A 16,208-nucleotide genomic window follows, 5' to 3' on the forward strand; every position below is an offset into this window, starting at 1 on the left:
TCTTCTTGCAAATAAATAGAACTGCAAGTTAATACCTACTTAGAGCAAAAACTATATCTGATGATTTCTCAGTTTTCAATACTCTTAGGGCTCCTCACATCTTCTGAAGCCCAAATTCTTGCAGATTCGGCAAATCCATTTTCTCTATTCTTGTTGTATAGTGTACAAAAACAATATATGTCCAATATTTTTTATCTGAGCTAAAGTGCAAGCTATATAAACCCCTGATTGATTGATTGTTATAAGATGCAGAATTTCATAGAGAGATTTGATATACAATATATTTGCCAGATAGGGTTGGATTATATCTGGACAATCTTCGAAAGCGGGATCTGATTTAGTAAGAAATTGGGATGCCAGTCGGCCTAGGTTTGAATGACAGTGGTAGTTATTTGCAACATGCTCCCAGTATACTAGCTGAAGACGTTTCTATGAGCTACTTTGTAGTGTTTGCGGTTTGTTCCAAAATAAGGGTAGGCCAAGTGCATTAAACCATGTTTGTACGTGTTGTAATAAGGAGAACGTATGATTTCTGTCTGGTTCTATAAGGATTATTGCCATTGAATTCCCAGGCTCACACTTATTTCCTTTTTAAAAAATCGAGACTTTTCTGCCCCGTGCCATGTCGGGGGAGTTGGTGCCCCTAAAGCAACCTCATTGCTTATTAGGTTTACACAGGGTACCCACACTTCTTTTTCATGTATCAGCAGGTCCCCAGGTGTCCTATCTAAACCAGGGGACTTCCCTAATTTTATAGCATCAATGGCCCACTCTGATTTGGATAGACTAAAGTGAAGTACTTCCATTTTCCCTAATGCTCAGAAGCATTTGCTCATCCTTCTCAAGATGGTTAGGAGCTGAGAAAAGATTAATAAAGTGCTGAGTCCAGGTACTTGGGTCTTGCCCCGTCTGAGAAGCTGCATCCTTGATACCAAATACAAATATTTTTCAATTAAGGACAGAGTCCTTTCCTTTAGCGGCTTGGAGTACATCCCAGCAGTTTGCGTCCTCCCATTTGTTTTCGCATTCAACAATTCTTTTTGTAATTAGCCCTCGCCGCCCTTACCATTAGTGCAGTCCCACTCTTGGGACTATGGCGTGGCGACTTCTTGGCTTCTTTACACTTTGCTGTGTAGCATGGATTGAAAGGGTCCCCTCCTTTCTTCTTGTCTTATTTTATTAGCAGGTGCTCTTTTTAAAGTGGTCTTAGACCCAGAACAAGAGTTTGATGGGTGGCAATTACCAAGGCTCATGGGGAGTTGCTCTTATGATATTTCTCTAGTATCTCAGAATAGGGATTATAGATGCTCGTCGTAGTCTCTATATTATTCGCAGTGCAGGGCCATTTGCGCGCTCTATGGTTGTTCCATATCATAGTTTGGTCAAGAATGGGCTCTAAACCAATTGTCCGTACTTGGGTGTTGCACCCCATCCATTCCAGGCACAAGGGATAGCAATCACTAGCTTCCCTTTCCCTATCTATTCTCTATCGGACAATGTTGTGCCATGTTGTTGTACTATGTAATATGGAATTGATTTTTGAACAAGCATTTCCCCTTCTAAATGTGTGAGGGTAGTTACACCATTCTTGGCCTTTCCATTACATGCTTTTAGGCCATGCTCTGTTGTACAACACGCCAATTGCATAGCTGCGCTAGTGCATGGTACATGATCGCCTACTTCCAGTTGGTGGATATCGCTTACTATATCCTGATCCTCACTAATCGAATCCAAGCCTATAAGTGGCTCATAAGTGCAATTAAAATCTCCTCCTATACTTATTGTTTCACAGGAATCTATGCTTTTGAGTACGGTATCCAAAAGTCTTAGACTCTGTGATTCGACATTGGCTCTCTCAGGACTATTATAGATGTTGAACATATGTAACGTTTTATCATTATCCATGGACATTTTAATTCAAAGAATATCTGGTAAATCAATATGGTAAGTATCAATGTTTACATCTAGGGAAATTTGTACCCATATGACCACCCCTCCTGATGGTCTATTGTTCTGTGAAGGAATAGTATTTTTATAGAATGTTTTATACGCTTGTTGATCGGGAGGCTCTCAAATCCATGCGTCCTGGAAGAGGTAGCAGTGGAATTGCTGTACATATTGATGCCAATCTGGATCTAAGAGCCTACTCTTTAGTCCTGCTACATCCCAAGATGTCAGTGCTATGGTTCCTTTATCCATTACACTAGAACTGGTTGGGGCATTCAACTTTTCTTCCCGCCCTATCTCTATCTTTGTGAACTAGTTTTGCTCCACGCTTTTGCCCACTTTTATTTCTTGGCACTCGCCCCTAGCTACTTTTCTAGCTTGTTGACTTATGTTAAAATGAACCATTTTCAGCCTCTTTGAATTCCAAAGGCGCCTGTGTAGGACATTGTTCAACTGTGTATGGTTGTTGATGTAAATTAAGAAACCCTAAGCATGTTGTATTATGTCACATTTCATTTGTGGTTCTTTTTCACATGGGACACTGAGCACTGTCTATTTCTTAATACTGATATTACTTATATAAAATAAGAATTGACTGCTTATTGTTTTGTGTATCACAATTTCTACTTTATGACATCTTTTTGGTTTGATTTGCAGTTACATATCATTTATCCGTACATTGTCCACAAGAACCATTGTTTCTGCAGTACATTAGAGGGTAAGGAAGGATTCTCACGCCCATGCCTTAGAGGGTGAGAAGCATCTTGGGGCCCATACCTTAGAGGGTGAGAAGCATCTTGGGGCCCATACCTTAGAGGGTGAGAAGCATCTTGGGGCCCATACCTTAGAGGGTGAGAAGCATCTTGAGGCCCATACCTTAGAGGGTGAGAAGCATCTTGAGGCCCATACCTTAGAGGGTGAGAAGCATCTTGGGGCCCATACCTTAGAGGGTGAGAAGCATCTTGAGGTCCATATCTTAGAGGGTGAGGAAGCATCTTGAGGCCCATACCTTAGAGGGTGAGAAGCATCTTGGGGCCCATACCTTAGAGGGGGAGAAGCATGCTCGGACCCACACTTCTCTTGAAGAGCGCTCAGTGGGAATGATGTGAAATAAATGAGTAATGTTCTTAAGGCAGCGTCATCCATGGTAGGTAAACCAGCACAAGTGTCAGTGAAAGGGAAAGTATTAATCTACAACACAAAGCACGTGAAGGGCACACACTCCTGTGGGCCATCAGTACACGGCTACAAAGGGGGATATTTATCACAACAATGTGTGTAGAATGCAAACTGCACAGAGTAGTCGATATCACTTTGAATAATGTTAGTTGACAAAAGTTAGAGATGTACATTCAGTTAAAGACCCCACATTATTGAGCCAGAGAGGGGGGGGGGGTCTTTTCATTGTTGTGTTATTGACACCAGCAGAGGGCGTGAAATCTGGAAGTAATTCACAGTTTGTGATGATTTGTGCAAATTATTGATCAGGAATGTAATTATTTATTTATGCCACGTTATATAGTGAGGACATTACCCAGAGCTGTCAGAGCACTTTACAATAGAGCCAAGAACGGTACCTGAGAAATGAGGAGTCAGAGGGTTATAGGAGACAATACGTATAGCTACTACGGTTACTCATGGTGAGAGTTAAGTATTTACAAATGACATATTATTTATAGTTTACATATTTAGAGAAGTTAAAGTGATTCAGGTTACACAGATAAATAAAGCAATGAGTTACGGACCCATAGTGAGAGACTTGTATGTGTTACTATCCAATGGTATCTTTATTGGACAGGAGGGCACGGCAGTGGATTTAGAAAGGTTTCTACCCTTGGACTATTCATAGGAATTTCTTATGCCCATTCATGCCAACACTTTAGGACTTAGCAGTGGGAGATTTTGAGACAAAAATCAGGAGAGAGTGGGATTTCCCTATTGACTCCTATTGAAGTAGAAGCAATTACAGGTGGGAGACAGCTAAAATGAAGGCATTTTTAACTTGAAAAATTGGGTGTCTCCTGCCCTACTCGGGTCTATTGGCACGTTGCAAGCACCTCCCCCTTACACCTCAAGCAGGCGCAGCCACGCACAGCTGCCACGTCACTGGCGCTCCCTGGTGACACTGATCCACCAGCAGCTACTTCTGTGCTGGCTTCAGACTACAAGCTATAACTCCTAAAATGTACACATTGTGCAGAGAAATACCAGTTGGAATTTAGTTTTTATAAAATAAAAACAAGACAACATAATAGACACCATCAGACTATAGTCAAGGCACCGAGGGCTGGCAGCATCAGAGGTGGAGATCTGTGTCAGGGTGGAAATTTCATCCTCACCTGGGGCTAGCAGTTTCAGAGGTGGGGATCTGCGCCTGGGTGGAAATGGTCTCAAAGATTCATCCTCAGCAGGGGCTGGCAGCATCAAAGGTGGGGATCCAAGTCCGGGTGGAAATGGTCCCACAGATTCATCCTCAGCAGAGGCTGGCAGCATCAGAGGTGGGGATCCATGTGAGGGTGGAAATGGTCCCACAAGTTCATCCTCAGCTGGGGCTGGCAGCATCAGAGGTGGAGATCCGTGTCTGGGTGGAAATGGCCTCACAGATTCATTCTCAACTGGAGCTGGCAGCATCAGAGGTGGAGATCTGTGGCTGGGTGGAAATGGCCTCACAGATTCATCCTCAACTGGAGCTGGCAGCATCAGAGGTGAAGATCTGCGCCTGGGTGGAAATTGTCTCACAGATTCATCCTCAACTGGAACTGGCAGCACCAGAGGTGGAGATCAGTGTCCGGGGGGAAATGGTCTCACAGATTCATCCTCCAGGCTGTGGGATCTTCAGACTCCATTAATTCCTAGCATCTTTGAAGAAAGCATCAAAAGTAAGTGCCTGTTTTATGTTCATGTTACATAACATTGACAGTGGAAAATACCCATTGAAAATGGATCTGGAATCCACAGTAATCATAAAACATGTAATGGAAAAATCAAGACATGAACTCAATGCACACATTCATTCCCCATAACAACTGGGACAAGTTAATTAGACATTGACATTCTCAGCAGACAGCTACTAAATTTCATGAAAAAGAGATGAAAGCGTAATTGACTGTGTGTAAAGTGTTGCTTAATTCACTCAAAGGTTCCAGAAATATGAAGCAAAGTGAATTAAAATGCTAATGGCATCCTTTCCATCCACCAAGATGGAGAGGCTTCTGGCACTGATGGGGGCTCTAGGTCACCAAGCTGATGTAACGAGATCTGAAAACGATAATCACGACTAACTCTGCCCACGGCTTGATAACTGCAATTAAGCTTGATTTTATTCTCATTTCATGCCTTTATATGCCCTGAGGTTTTTGCATTGGAAATGGTGAACAGCAGCATTTGAAACAATCCAAAAATGACCATTTCTAATCACCCACTGGACACCAATGGAGCAGATAATCAATGAAAAAGCAAAGAGGCAGAACTAGAGTTTTCATCTTTGGTTAAAGCAAAATCCAGTTTCCATCCCTGATGATGTAGTATATATATGTATACAACTCTAACTAAACAGACGCAACTGTGTAGTTATAGTTAGGTCAGAGTTACCATGGAAAGAATATTTTTTGCTTTGCTAATAACTTTAGAGCTTTTGATAAATCTTCACAAAATTTTCCCAAAAAAAGATCACCCACCTCAGTTCCTTCATGGAAAGTTATGGGGTGACCTATGAAGAGGAGCATGAGAAAAAGGAGCGGTTCCCAAAATAATGTTCCCCATGCCATTTCCCATAGAAAATTTACAAACAACAACAGCCAAAATGCCAGAAATTAATTACATCAAATTTGCCAGAAAGCTAGATCTTTACCCGGAAAACATGCACTTTGTGATTTGGTGCAAATCTGTTCAGCAGTTTTTGAGAAATGAAGGTTTAAAATGTTCAGATATATAAAGACACAGAAGTACAATGGGAGCAGCAGATCAAAAAATAGGATCTGATTGGCTTCCTTACAAACATGTTTGGCAGCCATTTTAGGTCTTGGGAGACTCAGTCCCCAAGTCCTGGAAAAAATAAAAATAACATAAGGAGGGCAGGATAGGGGTGGGGATAACCCCACCCCCTAGGCCTCGTGGCAGAGTCCCAGAGGCATCGCTTAGAGGGGGATAAACTGATTTCTTTAACCCAGAAAGTGTGCTTTTTGTGATTTGGTGTAAATCCATTCAATTGTTTTGAAGAAATGAAGGTTCAAAATCTGCAAACATTTTGGGAGTTGGCTGAAATTAAAAAAATAAATTCTTCTGATTGGCTGAGGTGTGTTTTTGGAATGAGTGCCCTTATTTACTGGCCACAACATGAACAGATATGTTGCGGAGACCATAGGAACAAAAGAGGGCAGGGCAGGGCTACCCTGACCCTCTGCCCATGTGATGTCATCAATGATGTAATTCTTATATATTATCAGTGAAATCAGTGAGGGCACAAGTTATAGTTGGCTCATAAAAGAATAACTGCTGTTATTTTTGAGACATATTCAGCTAGCTTTATATATATATATATATATATATATATATCCGTGCCCTATTATGTTCTTCTTTTAAAACATTTGTAGAATAGGGGATCAAGTCCAGGAGTCCTGTAATGGTCTCTGCAACATTTCTGTTCATGTTGTGGCCAACAAATAACGGTACTCGCTCCAAAAAAGCCCCCTCAGCCAATCAGAAGGTTACAAATGTTTAATAATATATTATATATAAAGGGACACCTTCCTGAGCAAGAACAATCCTGAGAGGCTTTTTCCTCATTCTACAATCCTGAGAGGCGTTTTTCTTTTAGCACACATAGAAAGAGGGAAAAACGAGGAGACAGATATTTCTCCTTGTTATGCCTCTCCTGAGGAGGTGTATCTTTATGGCCCGTTCTCAGGTTTACACCTCCTTGTTAATATGGAACTGCATCAAAAACCATGGGAGTTGCATGGGAACCCCCACCACATTGCCCATGGAACACCTCCCTTGCACAGAGTCAGGCAATGCAGCGATTTGCACTGCATAGCCTTACTTCAGATTTTTGAAGCAATTCTTACATTCTAGTTATTAATCTAACTGAGGGGTTTGCATCACGTATGTACCACGTTCTGTGATGCAAGCATGACACAAAGCTCTCATGAAAATGTCCCTTAGTGTTGCCTTGTGGTTGGCAGGAGCTTTAAATTAGCTCCGGCCAAACGAGAACAAACACAGGTATCAAGGGTTGCTGCTATGTCCCAGGGGTGGTCCCTGTCCTTTTTCTGTTTACGGCTGGATCTTGGTGGTTAGGGTCTCTAGTGCCCAAGGGTCCACAAACAGCCTGGGGGTACAGTCCCCAGCGCTGAAATCGGCCTGAGAAGGGATCCCCATGGCCTGTTTCTATATGTGGACAATACCGAGTCCCAAAATGGCGTCCAACACTTCCTTGCTGAAGTGTTGGTAGCTAGTCACATTTCAGCATGTGATCTGTCAGATCTGTGGAGGGTCAGAGTCTGTAGATCTCTCTAAATCATTATTCTTTATTAACTCCAAAACTACTAAATGGATTTCCACCAGATTTTATAAAGGGCTCTTTCTGAACCAAAAGCTAGCTTTCTGTCTAATTTGGTATAGTTCTATTCAGCGGTTTGGGCTGTAGTTGTGTTCAAAATTCCTATGGAAAATTGCATGGGAAAAATGCGTTTTGGCACCCCCCACATACTTTTTCACAGCCCCAGCTTAACGGTTCACCCTGAAACAGCAGTTTTAAAGCTCAATTGGAAAAACAAAAAAAATTCACCACTATTACTATACATTAAAAAAGCCCCCTAGAAATCCACTGGAAAAAAACAAAGGTTACAGGGATGTTATAGTTAGGTTGACGTTTTACTCACACAAAACCATAGACATTCAGCAGTTACAGTTACACTTACATTTATACTTATCTGAAGAAACTATAACTCGTGGAGTTATGGAACTTTAGGCCACAAGTTATAGTTTCTTAACATAAGTATAACTATAACTGCTGACTCTCTATGGGTTTGTGTGGGTAAAACATGAACCTAACTAGAATGTCCCTGTAACCGTTGTTTTTTTGTCTTAATATATATATATATTTATTTACTCTAACTGCACTACATGTCCGTGTAGTTCTTGATATTATCATACTTCCATGTGAAGTACTCAATCATTCATATTTTATTTTTCATTCAATTGTTCTTCCAGGATTGCCGGCTCAGGTCTATGTTATCTCGCCTTACATGCACATGCATTTCTAAGGAGTTATCATGATTCCACGCATATTACTCAGTTCTTCAATTCTGATTCTTGATTTGGTAGTTCTTTCCAAACCTCCTCAAAGTGCCACGTGCAGTTCATCAATATAATCCAGTCTAAGCCTGTCTTGTCTTGCACCTTACAATATATCAACATTACTTAATACACTTTCTCTCAATCAATATGCATGTCTTTTACAGATCGGATAGAGATCTTCCTTTCTCTGGTCGACAGTACCAATCCATTGATCTCAAACAATACATCCTTTTTAAAGATGTGTAAAGAGTTTGGCATCTTTGTTATAACCCTAGGGTTCCTCTGTTCTCATTTTATATATCATTCTTGACTCAGCTTTTGCAATTTGCACTTTTGATTGGCCCATCTCTTTAACTTTGCAATATATTGGATTCCAAAGTAACTCTGATCTAATGTATTCCCAGCATGCCTTTCCCAAAAGTGTTTGGCAATTGGGTAGCTGAAATCCTTATTTATTTTATGGTTCTAATATGTTGCAGAATTCTTATTTTCACTTTGTTCATCATACTTCCTACATATTGTTTCTTACATGCATAATGAAGTACATAGACTACATGATCTGAATTGCATGTTATGTGATCTATGATTTTTTCCATTCTCCCATTCGCTAGTTTGAAGGTAGTTGTGATTATTCAATGTTTACATGCCTTACATGTCCAATACTTCCAGTACCCATCCTCTTGTTTTTCCTTAGCCAATTATGTGCTTCCTTTTGTAATGGTTGTAATTCCCTGAAGGGAGAGGTGTGACGCAGTGGCTAGAGTGGCTGACTCCAGAGCACGGGGCTCACGGTTTGATCCCTGCACCTGTGGCAGATCAGATCAGCATCAAGTGACTCTGGGCAACAGCTTACTTAATCCTTCAGACGGCCTCAGTGCCTAGAAACCCTTCAGGGGGTGATACATTCACATTTTATAAATTGTTTTAAGGTTAGCATATCAGCTAATGATGATATTTTGTTATTATAACATCTCTTCAGTCATCTCTGTATGTCCTAACTGGCTCATGAATCTGGATCGTACGAAGTGGTTGCATGCATTTATTGCATCTTTATGTTGGTTTGAGGTGAATAATGCTACTATATCTATAATGGAGACCGGACCTTAGATCTTTGTTGAAGCGAATATAGTGAGGAACGCTTGTCACTACTTAAGTGCATTATTGTAATTCAATTTCAGCTTTATTTCGACTTATTTTGTCATAAAAGCAACATACATAGATATTAAAAAAACATATATAATACACAGTCCAAATTCCAGGTAATAAAGATGGAGATCAATCACATTAAATTCTATCACAGCTATGCTAAAAACATATAAGTTAGTTAAAAGCCAGATAATTTTTAAAAGGTTATTATAATACATTTTGAAAGGGGAAAAGAATAAAATTCATGGTGTCTGACCAAGCAAGAAGGTTATCTAACCAGCCTTTAAATATTATAGCTTACATCCTTTCTGATTCCTTATAAGATATACATTAAATAGGAATCTACTTAAGCTGAAAACTATTATTTGTGAAGTATTTGCTTTGAGTGTACGTTCAGGATTGAACGTGCTGCGTGTGGCATTTTGACTTGAAGCAACTAGTATAGTGAGAAAATTCCTGTTTATTTTTGTACGTGACTAGTGATTGCCTGTTACCCTGATTTTAAGGTGATGTTTCTATTGGCTGGTCCATTGGAATTTGCCACAGGTCTGATTGAATTGTCCAGAAGCTTACAGTCAGTTATCTGCGTTTGCTTCACGTTTGTTCCCTTACCCATGTCTTGAGGAGGCCAAGATGTAAATGAAGGCCGAAACGCGTCCGCGTCAACAGTTCATGACAAGAAGAGTCCAACTGGAATTGACAAAAAATTCTTATAATTGAAAGCACATTTGAAATGAAGTCTTTAGAGGTGTGGTAACCTCGTGTGCCTAGAAGACTACCTCACAGTGTATTACCTTGATTCAGTCTGTAAACACTGATTAGTTTCCAATCAAGTGGATAGAAGGAACAAATTAATTTGGTTTATGTCGATTTGTGATCTATATGTTGTTCGATACACGTTTGTATGTTTTAAAAGAGAAACAAAAATAAGGATTATTTTTTTAAATGTGTCTGTGGTATGAGGTTTGTTTTGAATAAAGGTCCATATGAATTAAAGATAGGACGATGTACTGTTAATAGGGTAATATGAAGTTCCCTATGATTTAGTGTATATAGATATTTCTTCCTCCTTGCCATTTCCTTTTTTCTACTATATCTATAGTGGCCATCAGGTAATTATTCTCCACAGGTATCTCATTCATTCTAGATAATAAAATCTGCAAAATCTCTGCTATATGACAGCAATGTGGTGATGTAGTTGAAGTGGACTAAGCCCATATAGCTATATTTATTGTCCTATAGTGACCCAATCAAACACCCTATGGATCTATGGATCTGCCCATCAGGCTTTCCCTGTTATTGTTGATCCTTGGTAAGAAATATATATCTGGTTTGATGGTGTTGTCATTTCTTAAGGAGTGATATTCAATCATGATTTAACAGGCATTTTCCTTTCCATTCCAGTATGTTATGGTTGTATTTTGTGGTGATCTCTTTTGTTGGATATTAATTCAACTTATACACCAACTCACTTACTAATACTGTCACTGACATATCCACTCTTACAACCATTGGCCGCTCACACACACTCAGTGTGTGAGCGGCCGATGGTTGTATGAGTGGATATGTCAGTCACCCATAGAACTACTCACCAACCTAGTCACTAATCCCTTACAGTTAATCACAGAGCCACTTATTCACCCACACAGATACACATGCACACTTACTTACTCATAGATACTAATATGTACTCACTCACCTACACAGTTACTGAAACAAACACACACTCACCCATACAGCCACTCTCACATTCAATCACTCACCCATACAGTCACTCATATACCCCATCACTCACCTATACTACCTTTGACATACCCACTTGCTCACCCATGTACCAGCAACACATCCACTCAATCAACCACATAGCCATACACACAGTCACTCACCCATACAGATCTTCACACATGCACTCACTAACCCCTACAGACACTGAGTCACCCACTCCCTCATCCATACATCCAGCCTCACACCCCTTAACCCACCACACAGACAACCATACAGGTACTCAGACAACCAAGCATTCATCCATACAGCCAGCCACATACCCACTCACACACCTACACAGCCACTGAGACACCAACAAACAAACTGAAATTTACATTCACACAACCTAGTCGCTCACCCATGCATTTACTGAGACACTTAATCACTCACTTATACATTCAGTCATGCACCTACTGAATCATTCTTAAAGGTACTTAAACACCCAATGATTTACCAGTATAGCTTGATATAAATATTTTACACTCATAAATCTTTTAAAAACACTCACAATCACTGGATGATGTCATCAGTGATGTCATTTGAAATGGCATCATGATGTCATCAGTGATGTCATCAGTGATGTCATCAGTGATGTACTATGTGAGGTCATAGGCAGTGCATTGCGGTGACGCGGGTTTTATTTAGCTCAGCTAACTATAATTGCTTAATTTCACTAGTTTTGTCTGAGTGAAACCTGAGCCTAACGATAACGTCCCTGTAACCATTGTTTTTTTCTTTTTTTCAGTGATATATATTATCTACTGGCGGTCGCCAGTAGATAGTTGTAGTTAGGGCCACGTTTCCGTAGGAAAAGCTTTTTTTCATGTGCTCATAACTTTGGTGTCGTTTCACGAATCTTTACGAAACTTTCCAAAAAGTTTTTCTTTTTTGATCAGTTCCTATCTTGAAAGTTTAAGGGTGATTGGTCAAGGGGGGGCTGAGAATAAAAGTGGGTCCCAAACACGTGTTTTCTCAATGCATTTTCCATAGGAAACTTTAGACAAGGCCACAGGTCAAACTGCTGAACGGAATTACGCCAAATTTGACAGGGAGAAAGGTTTTGGTCCAGAAAGCACGCTTTTGTTTAAATGGTGTAAATCCGTTCAGTAGTTTTTGAGACATATCAAATTTGACAGATATCGATATTTGGGAATTCTGACATCTGATTGGCTGAGGGGTTACAAGCACGAGCTTGCGGCTGATTGGCTGTGAACGGTTGAAACTAGGAAGTGTTTCTCATTTTGTGATTCAGTCTGTCAGCTCGCATCTCTCCGTCTACAAGCCATCGGGTCCGTAGTTCAACCTCTGCGAGGCAACATTGAAAATATACCGCAGCTCTGTCTGTGTGAGATACCTCTTTCACGGTTCCTCTCTCCACATCACCGGTTCACAGCTCGCTCCCCACATCAGAAGGAAACAGGACCTCGGTATGTTGTGGTGTACCTAAAACACGCCTCAGTGCACAGAAACCCCTATCTGTCTTGCTATAGTATCTTATTCATTCTCCTTACTACAGCGGAGCTACGAATAATTAGATATCCTAGAACAATGTGACTCAGGACAAGACACTCTTTCGCTTATACTTGTTCACAATATGAGTAACCAGAGACTTTGTATAGTTTAAAATGTTTATTTCAACTAACGAGCTCGGTAATGTAGTACACGTGCTAAGGTGAGGAAAGAAATGCATGTAAACAATACAATCAGCATAGTTTCAATTGCATAAAGTACGAATGCGGAAAGTATATTATAATGTCAGTGTATTAAGCCATATAGCGCTTACCACCCTCCCCATGCTACGACCAATGTTTATTATATCAGTGGAAGACCTCTGGGGTTGGACAGCGGAATCCCCTACCTCAAGTCTTATATGATAGGATTTACATCTCCGGATAAGCACAGCTCTTCCTTTGGAAAGATTGTTCTCCAAGTGTGTGTAATTTGCATCCTGTGCAATATTAAAAGCACTCGAAATTTCAGAAGCGGAGGTCTGTTCCATATTATGGGGCAGATTTATATTGCACTTGCGCCACTTTTGCGCCGCCGTTGCGTCACTTTTGTGACGCATCAGCGGCGCAAATCCTGCGCCATGGTGCGGGGTATTTACAACGTGACGCATCTGGGAGATGCGTCACGTTGTAAAGCCCTGCGCCACATGTAGGCGTTCCAGGGCAGGTGGGGGCGTTCCGGCGCAGGAACGCCTCCTAAAAGTGGCTGAGTGAAATCTACAAGATTTCACTCAGTCACTTTTAGGCCCATGCTGCGTCAAAACCCTGCGCCTGCTTGAAGCAGGCGTAAGGATTGACGCAGCATTGTAAAGATAGGGCCCCCCAGATCATTGCTGGAGCTGCGTCGCGCTTGCGACGCAACTCCAGCAATGCGCCACTTTTCGGCACAGATGCGTCACGCACCTGTGCCGTTTTTGCCCCATGGTGCGCCGCATTATAAATGCAGCGCATCCATGGTGGCGCAGCAGTGGCGCATAATAACTGGCGCATCCCTGCTGATATGCAGGGATGCGCCAGTCGTCATAAATCTGCCCGAGCGTCTATATGTGTCTGGGACGGGCCAAAGCTGAATAACCTGCAATGTTGTTTTCTGCTCTTGAACACGGCGTACAGATGAGAACTCAGTGCACAGCAGAAATAGTGAAAGGCAGACAGTTCCCATGCAAAGCAATGAAAACAGAAGTGTTTATGAGAACCAATGCATTTAGAGTTGTGTGGAACAAGCGGCTAAAATGACTGTGATGCAAGGTACAAACTCATGCTAACTTACCAACGTTCGTTGGCACCACCTAACCCCCAAAACACCCTCCCCTTTGGGCGGTCCAACACACAGTGAGCAAAGTAGAACACAGAGCCCAAAAAGTATGAGCCAAGAAAGGCAGATATCGAATATAGGAAAATGAAGTAGGCGAAGAATGTCAACAGGGTTGAAAAGAGAAAAATGTATTAATACCATGTTGAGAGAGAAAAAAAACGTGTTAAATGTCCAGCTAACTATAACGCCCCTGCAACCTATGGTTTTTTCAGTGAATTTCAAAGGTTTTTTAAATGCTAATTTCTAACTATAACGTCTGTAATACCTATGGTTTTTTCAGTGAATATATATATCGGCTCGCAGAGGTAGAGCTACGGGCCATTGGCTCACAAAGGCACAGAAGTGTACTGGCTCACAAGGGACGTGAGTCCCTTGCTCACTTTGCCACTGGATCCAATTTCCGGTCCAGGGAAGGCATGGCTTGGCAGTTCGTGCTGGACTGTTCCCATGAGGCACAGGGTCAGACTGATTTGCATATGGCCCTGTCTGAACTGGGGTGGCAGAGTGGGCTAAAGAACGGTGATGGATCAAACCCAGATCTGTTGACTGGGTGTGAGTGTTTGATTGGTTCTGATGCTCCGTCCACCACCACCCCCTTTTGTACCGCTTTGTTCGCCATAAGTTGGCAGGGTATGCTCAGACGAGAGTCCCTTGCTCACTTTGCCACTGGATTCAAGCAAGCCTGGCTGAAGACGGCTGAAATGCCAGAAACCGGTCCTAGGAAACTTGTTTCCGGTCCAGGGAAGGCATGGCTTGGCAGTTCGGGCTGGACTGTTCCCATGAGGCACAGGGTCAGACTGATTTGCATATGGCCATGTCTGAACTGGGGTGGCAGAGTGGGCTAAAGAACGGTGATGGATCAAACCCAGATCTGTTGACTGGGTGTGAGTGTTTGATTGGTTCTGATGCTCCGTTCATCGCCACCCCCTTTTGTACCGCTTTGTTCGCCATAAGTTGGCAGGGTATGCTCAGACGAGAGTCCCTTGCTCACTTTGCCACTGGATTCAAGCAAGCCTGGCTGAAGACGGCTGAAATGCCAGAAACCGGTCCTAGGAAGCTTGTTTCCGGTCCAGGGAAGGCATGGCTTGGCAGTTCGGGATGGACTGTTCCCATGAGGCACATGGTCAGACTGATATGCATATGGCCATGTCTGAACTGGGGTGGCAGAGTGGGCTAAAGAACGGTGATGGATCAATCCCAGATCTGTTGACTGGGTGTGAGTGTTTGATTGGTTCTGATGCTCAGTCCATCACCACCCCCTTTTGTACCGCTTTGTTCGCCATAAGTTGGCAGGGTATGCTCAGACATGAGTCCCTTGCTCACTTTGCCACTGGATTCAAGCAAGCCTGGCTGAAGACGGCTGAAATGCCAGAAACCGGTCCTAGAAAGCTTGTTTCTGGTCCAGGGAAGGCATAGCTTGGCAGTTCGGGCTGGACTGTTCCCATGAGGCACATGGTCAGATTGATTTGCATATGGCCATGTCTGAACTGGGGTGGCAGAGTGGGCTAAAGAACGGTGATGGATAAAACCCAGATCTGTTGACTGGGTGTGAGTGTTTGATTGGTTCTGATGCTCCGTCCATCACCACCCCCTTTTGTATCACAGAGGTACAGCTGTGGTCTAACTCACAAAGGGAGAGCAACCGGCTTGCTAGCAGAGACACAGCTACGAGCTAACTGGCTGGCTCGCAGAGGTAGAGCTGCGGGCCCGAGCTGCGAGCCCACGGGTTGACTCGCAGAGGAAGAGCAACGGGCCGATGGGCCTGCTAGCAGAGATACAGCTACGAGCTAATTGGCTGGCTCACAGAGGTAGAGCTGCGGGCCCGATGGCTCGCTGGCGCAGAGCTGCGAGCCAATGGACTGGTTTCTAAAGGCATAGCCGCGAGCCGCAATTGGTACTGACCATGATATAACACAGATACATGATCCTGTACAATATGAACATCAGACGAAACAATGTTGTGTAATAGCAGTTATTTTTTCGTGAATAATAAAAAATGCTGCGGCATCTTAAAAGGTATTCCGTACATTGTGACTGTGTCACAACGTGTAGTTTGCTGATAAAAACGTGCTGTTTCCTCCCTCATAGGGGAGTTTCGATACCTCGATTTGGCCTTCCATTCCGACCTTGAAGGCAGAGTTCGACAAGTTGAGCCAAATAAGAGCCTTATTGTCCCAGAAAGAAGCTTCTCTCACTTCTGCCTGTGAGACTTATGTCCTGCGGGTGGC

General features: G+C 42.4%; 1 long non-coding RNA gene across 1 annotated transcript in view; it reads right to left on the reverse strand.

Moving 5' to 3' along the window:
• LOC146783158 (uncharacterized) overlaps nucleotides 1–16,208 on the reverse strand; it is a 91,843-nt gene that overhangs the window by 51,099 nt on the left and 24,536 nt on the right. The window contains exon 2 of the long non-coding RNA XR_014970405.1: nucleotides 4,287–4,806. This is a non-coding gene — a long non-coding RNA (uncharacterized LOC146783158). The remainder of the gene's footprint in view (nucleotides 1–4,286; nucleotides 4,807–16,208) is intronic.

The sequence above is a fragment of the Triturus cristatus genome, chromosome 11 (genome assembly GCF_964204655.1).
Source record: "Triturus cristatus chromosome 11, aTriCri1.1, whole genome shotgun sequence".
Lineage (NCBI taxonomy): Eukaryota > Metazoa > Chordata > Amphibia > Caudata > Salamandridae > Triturus > Triturus cristatus.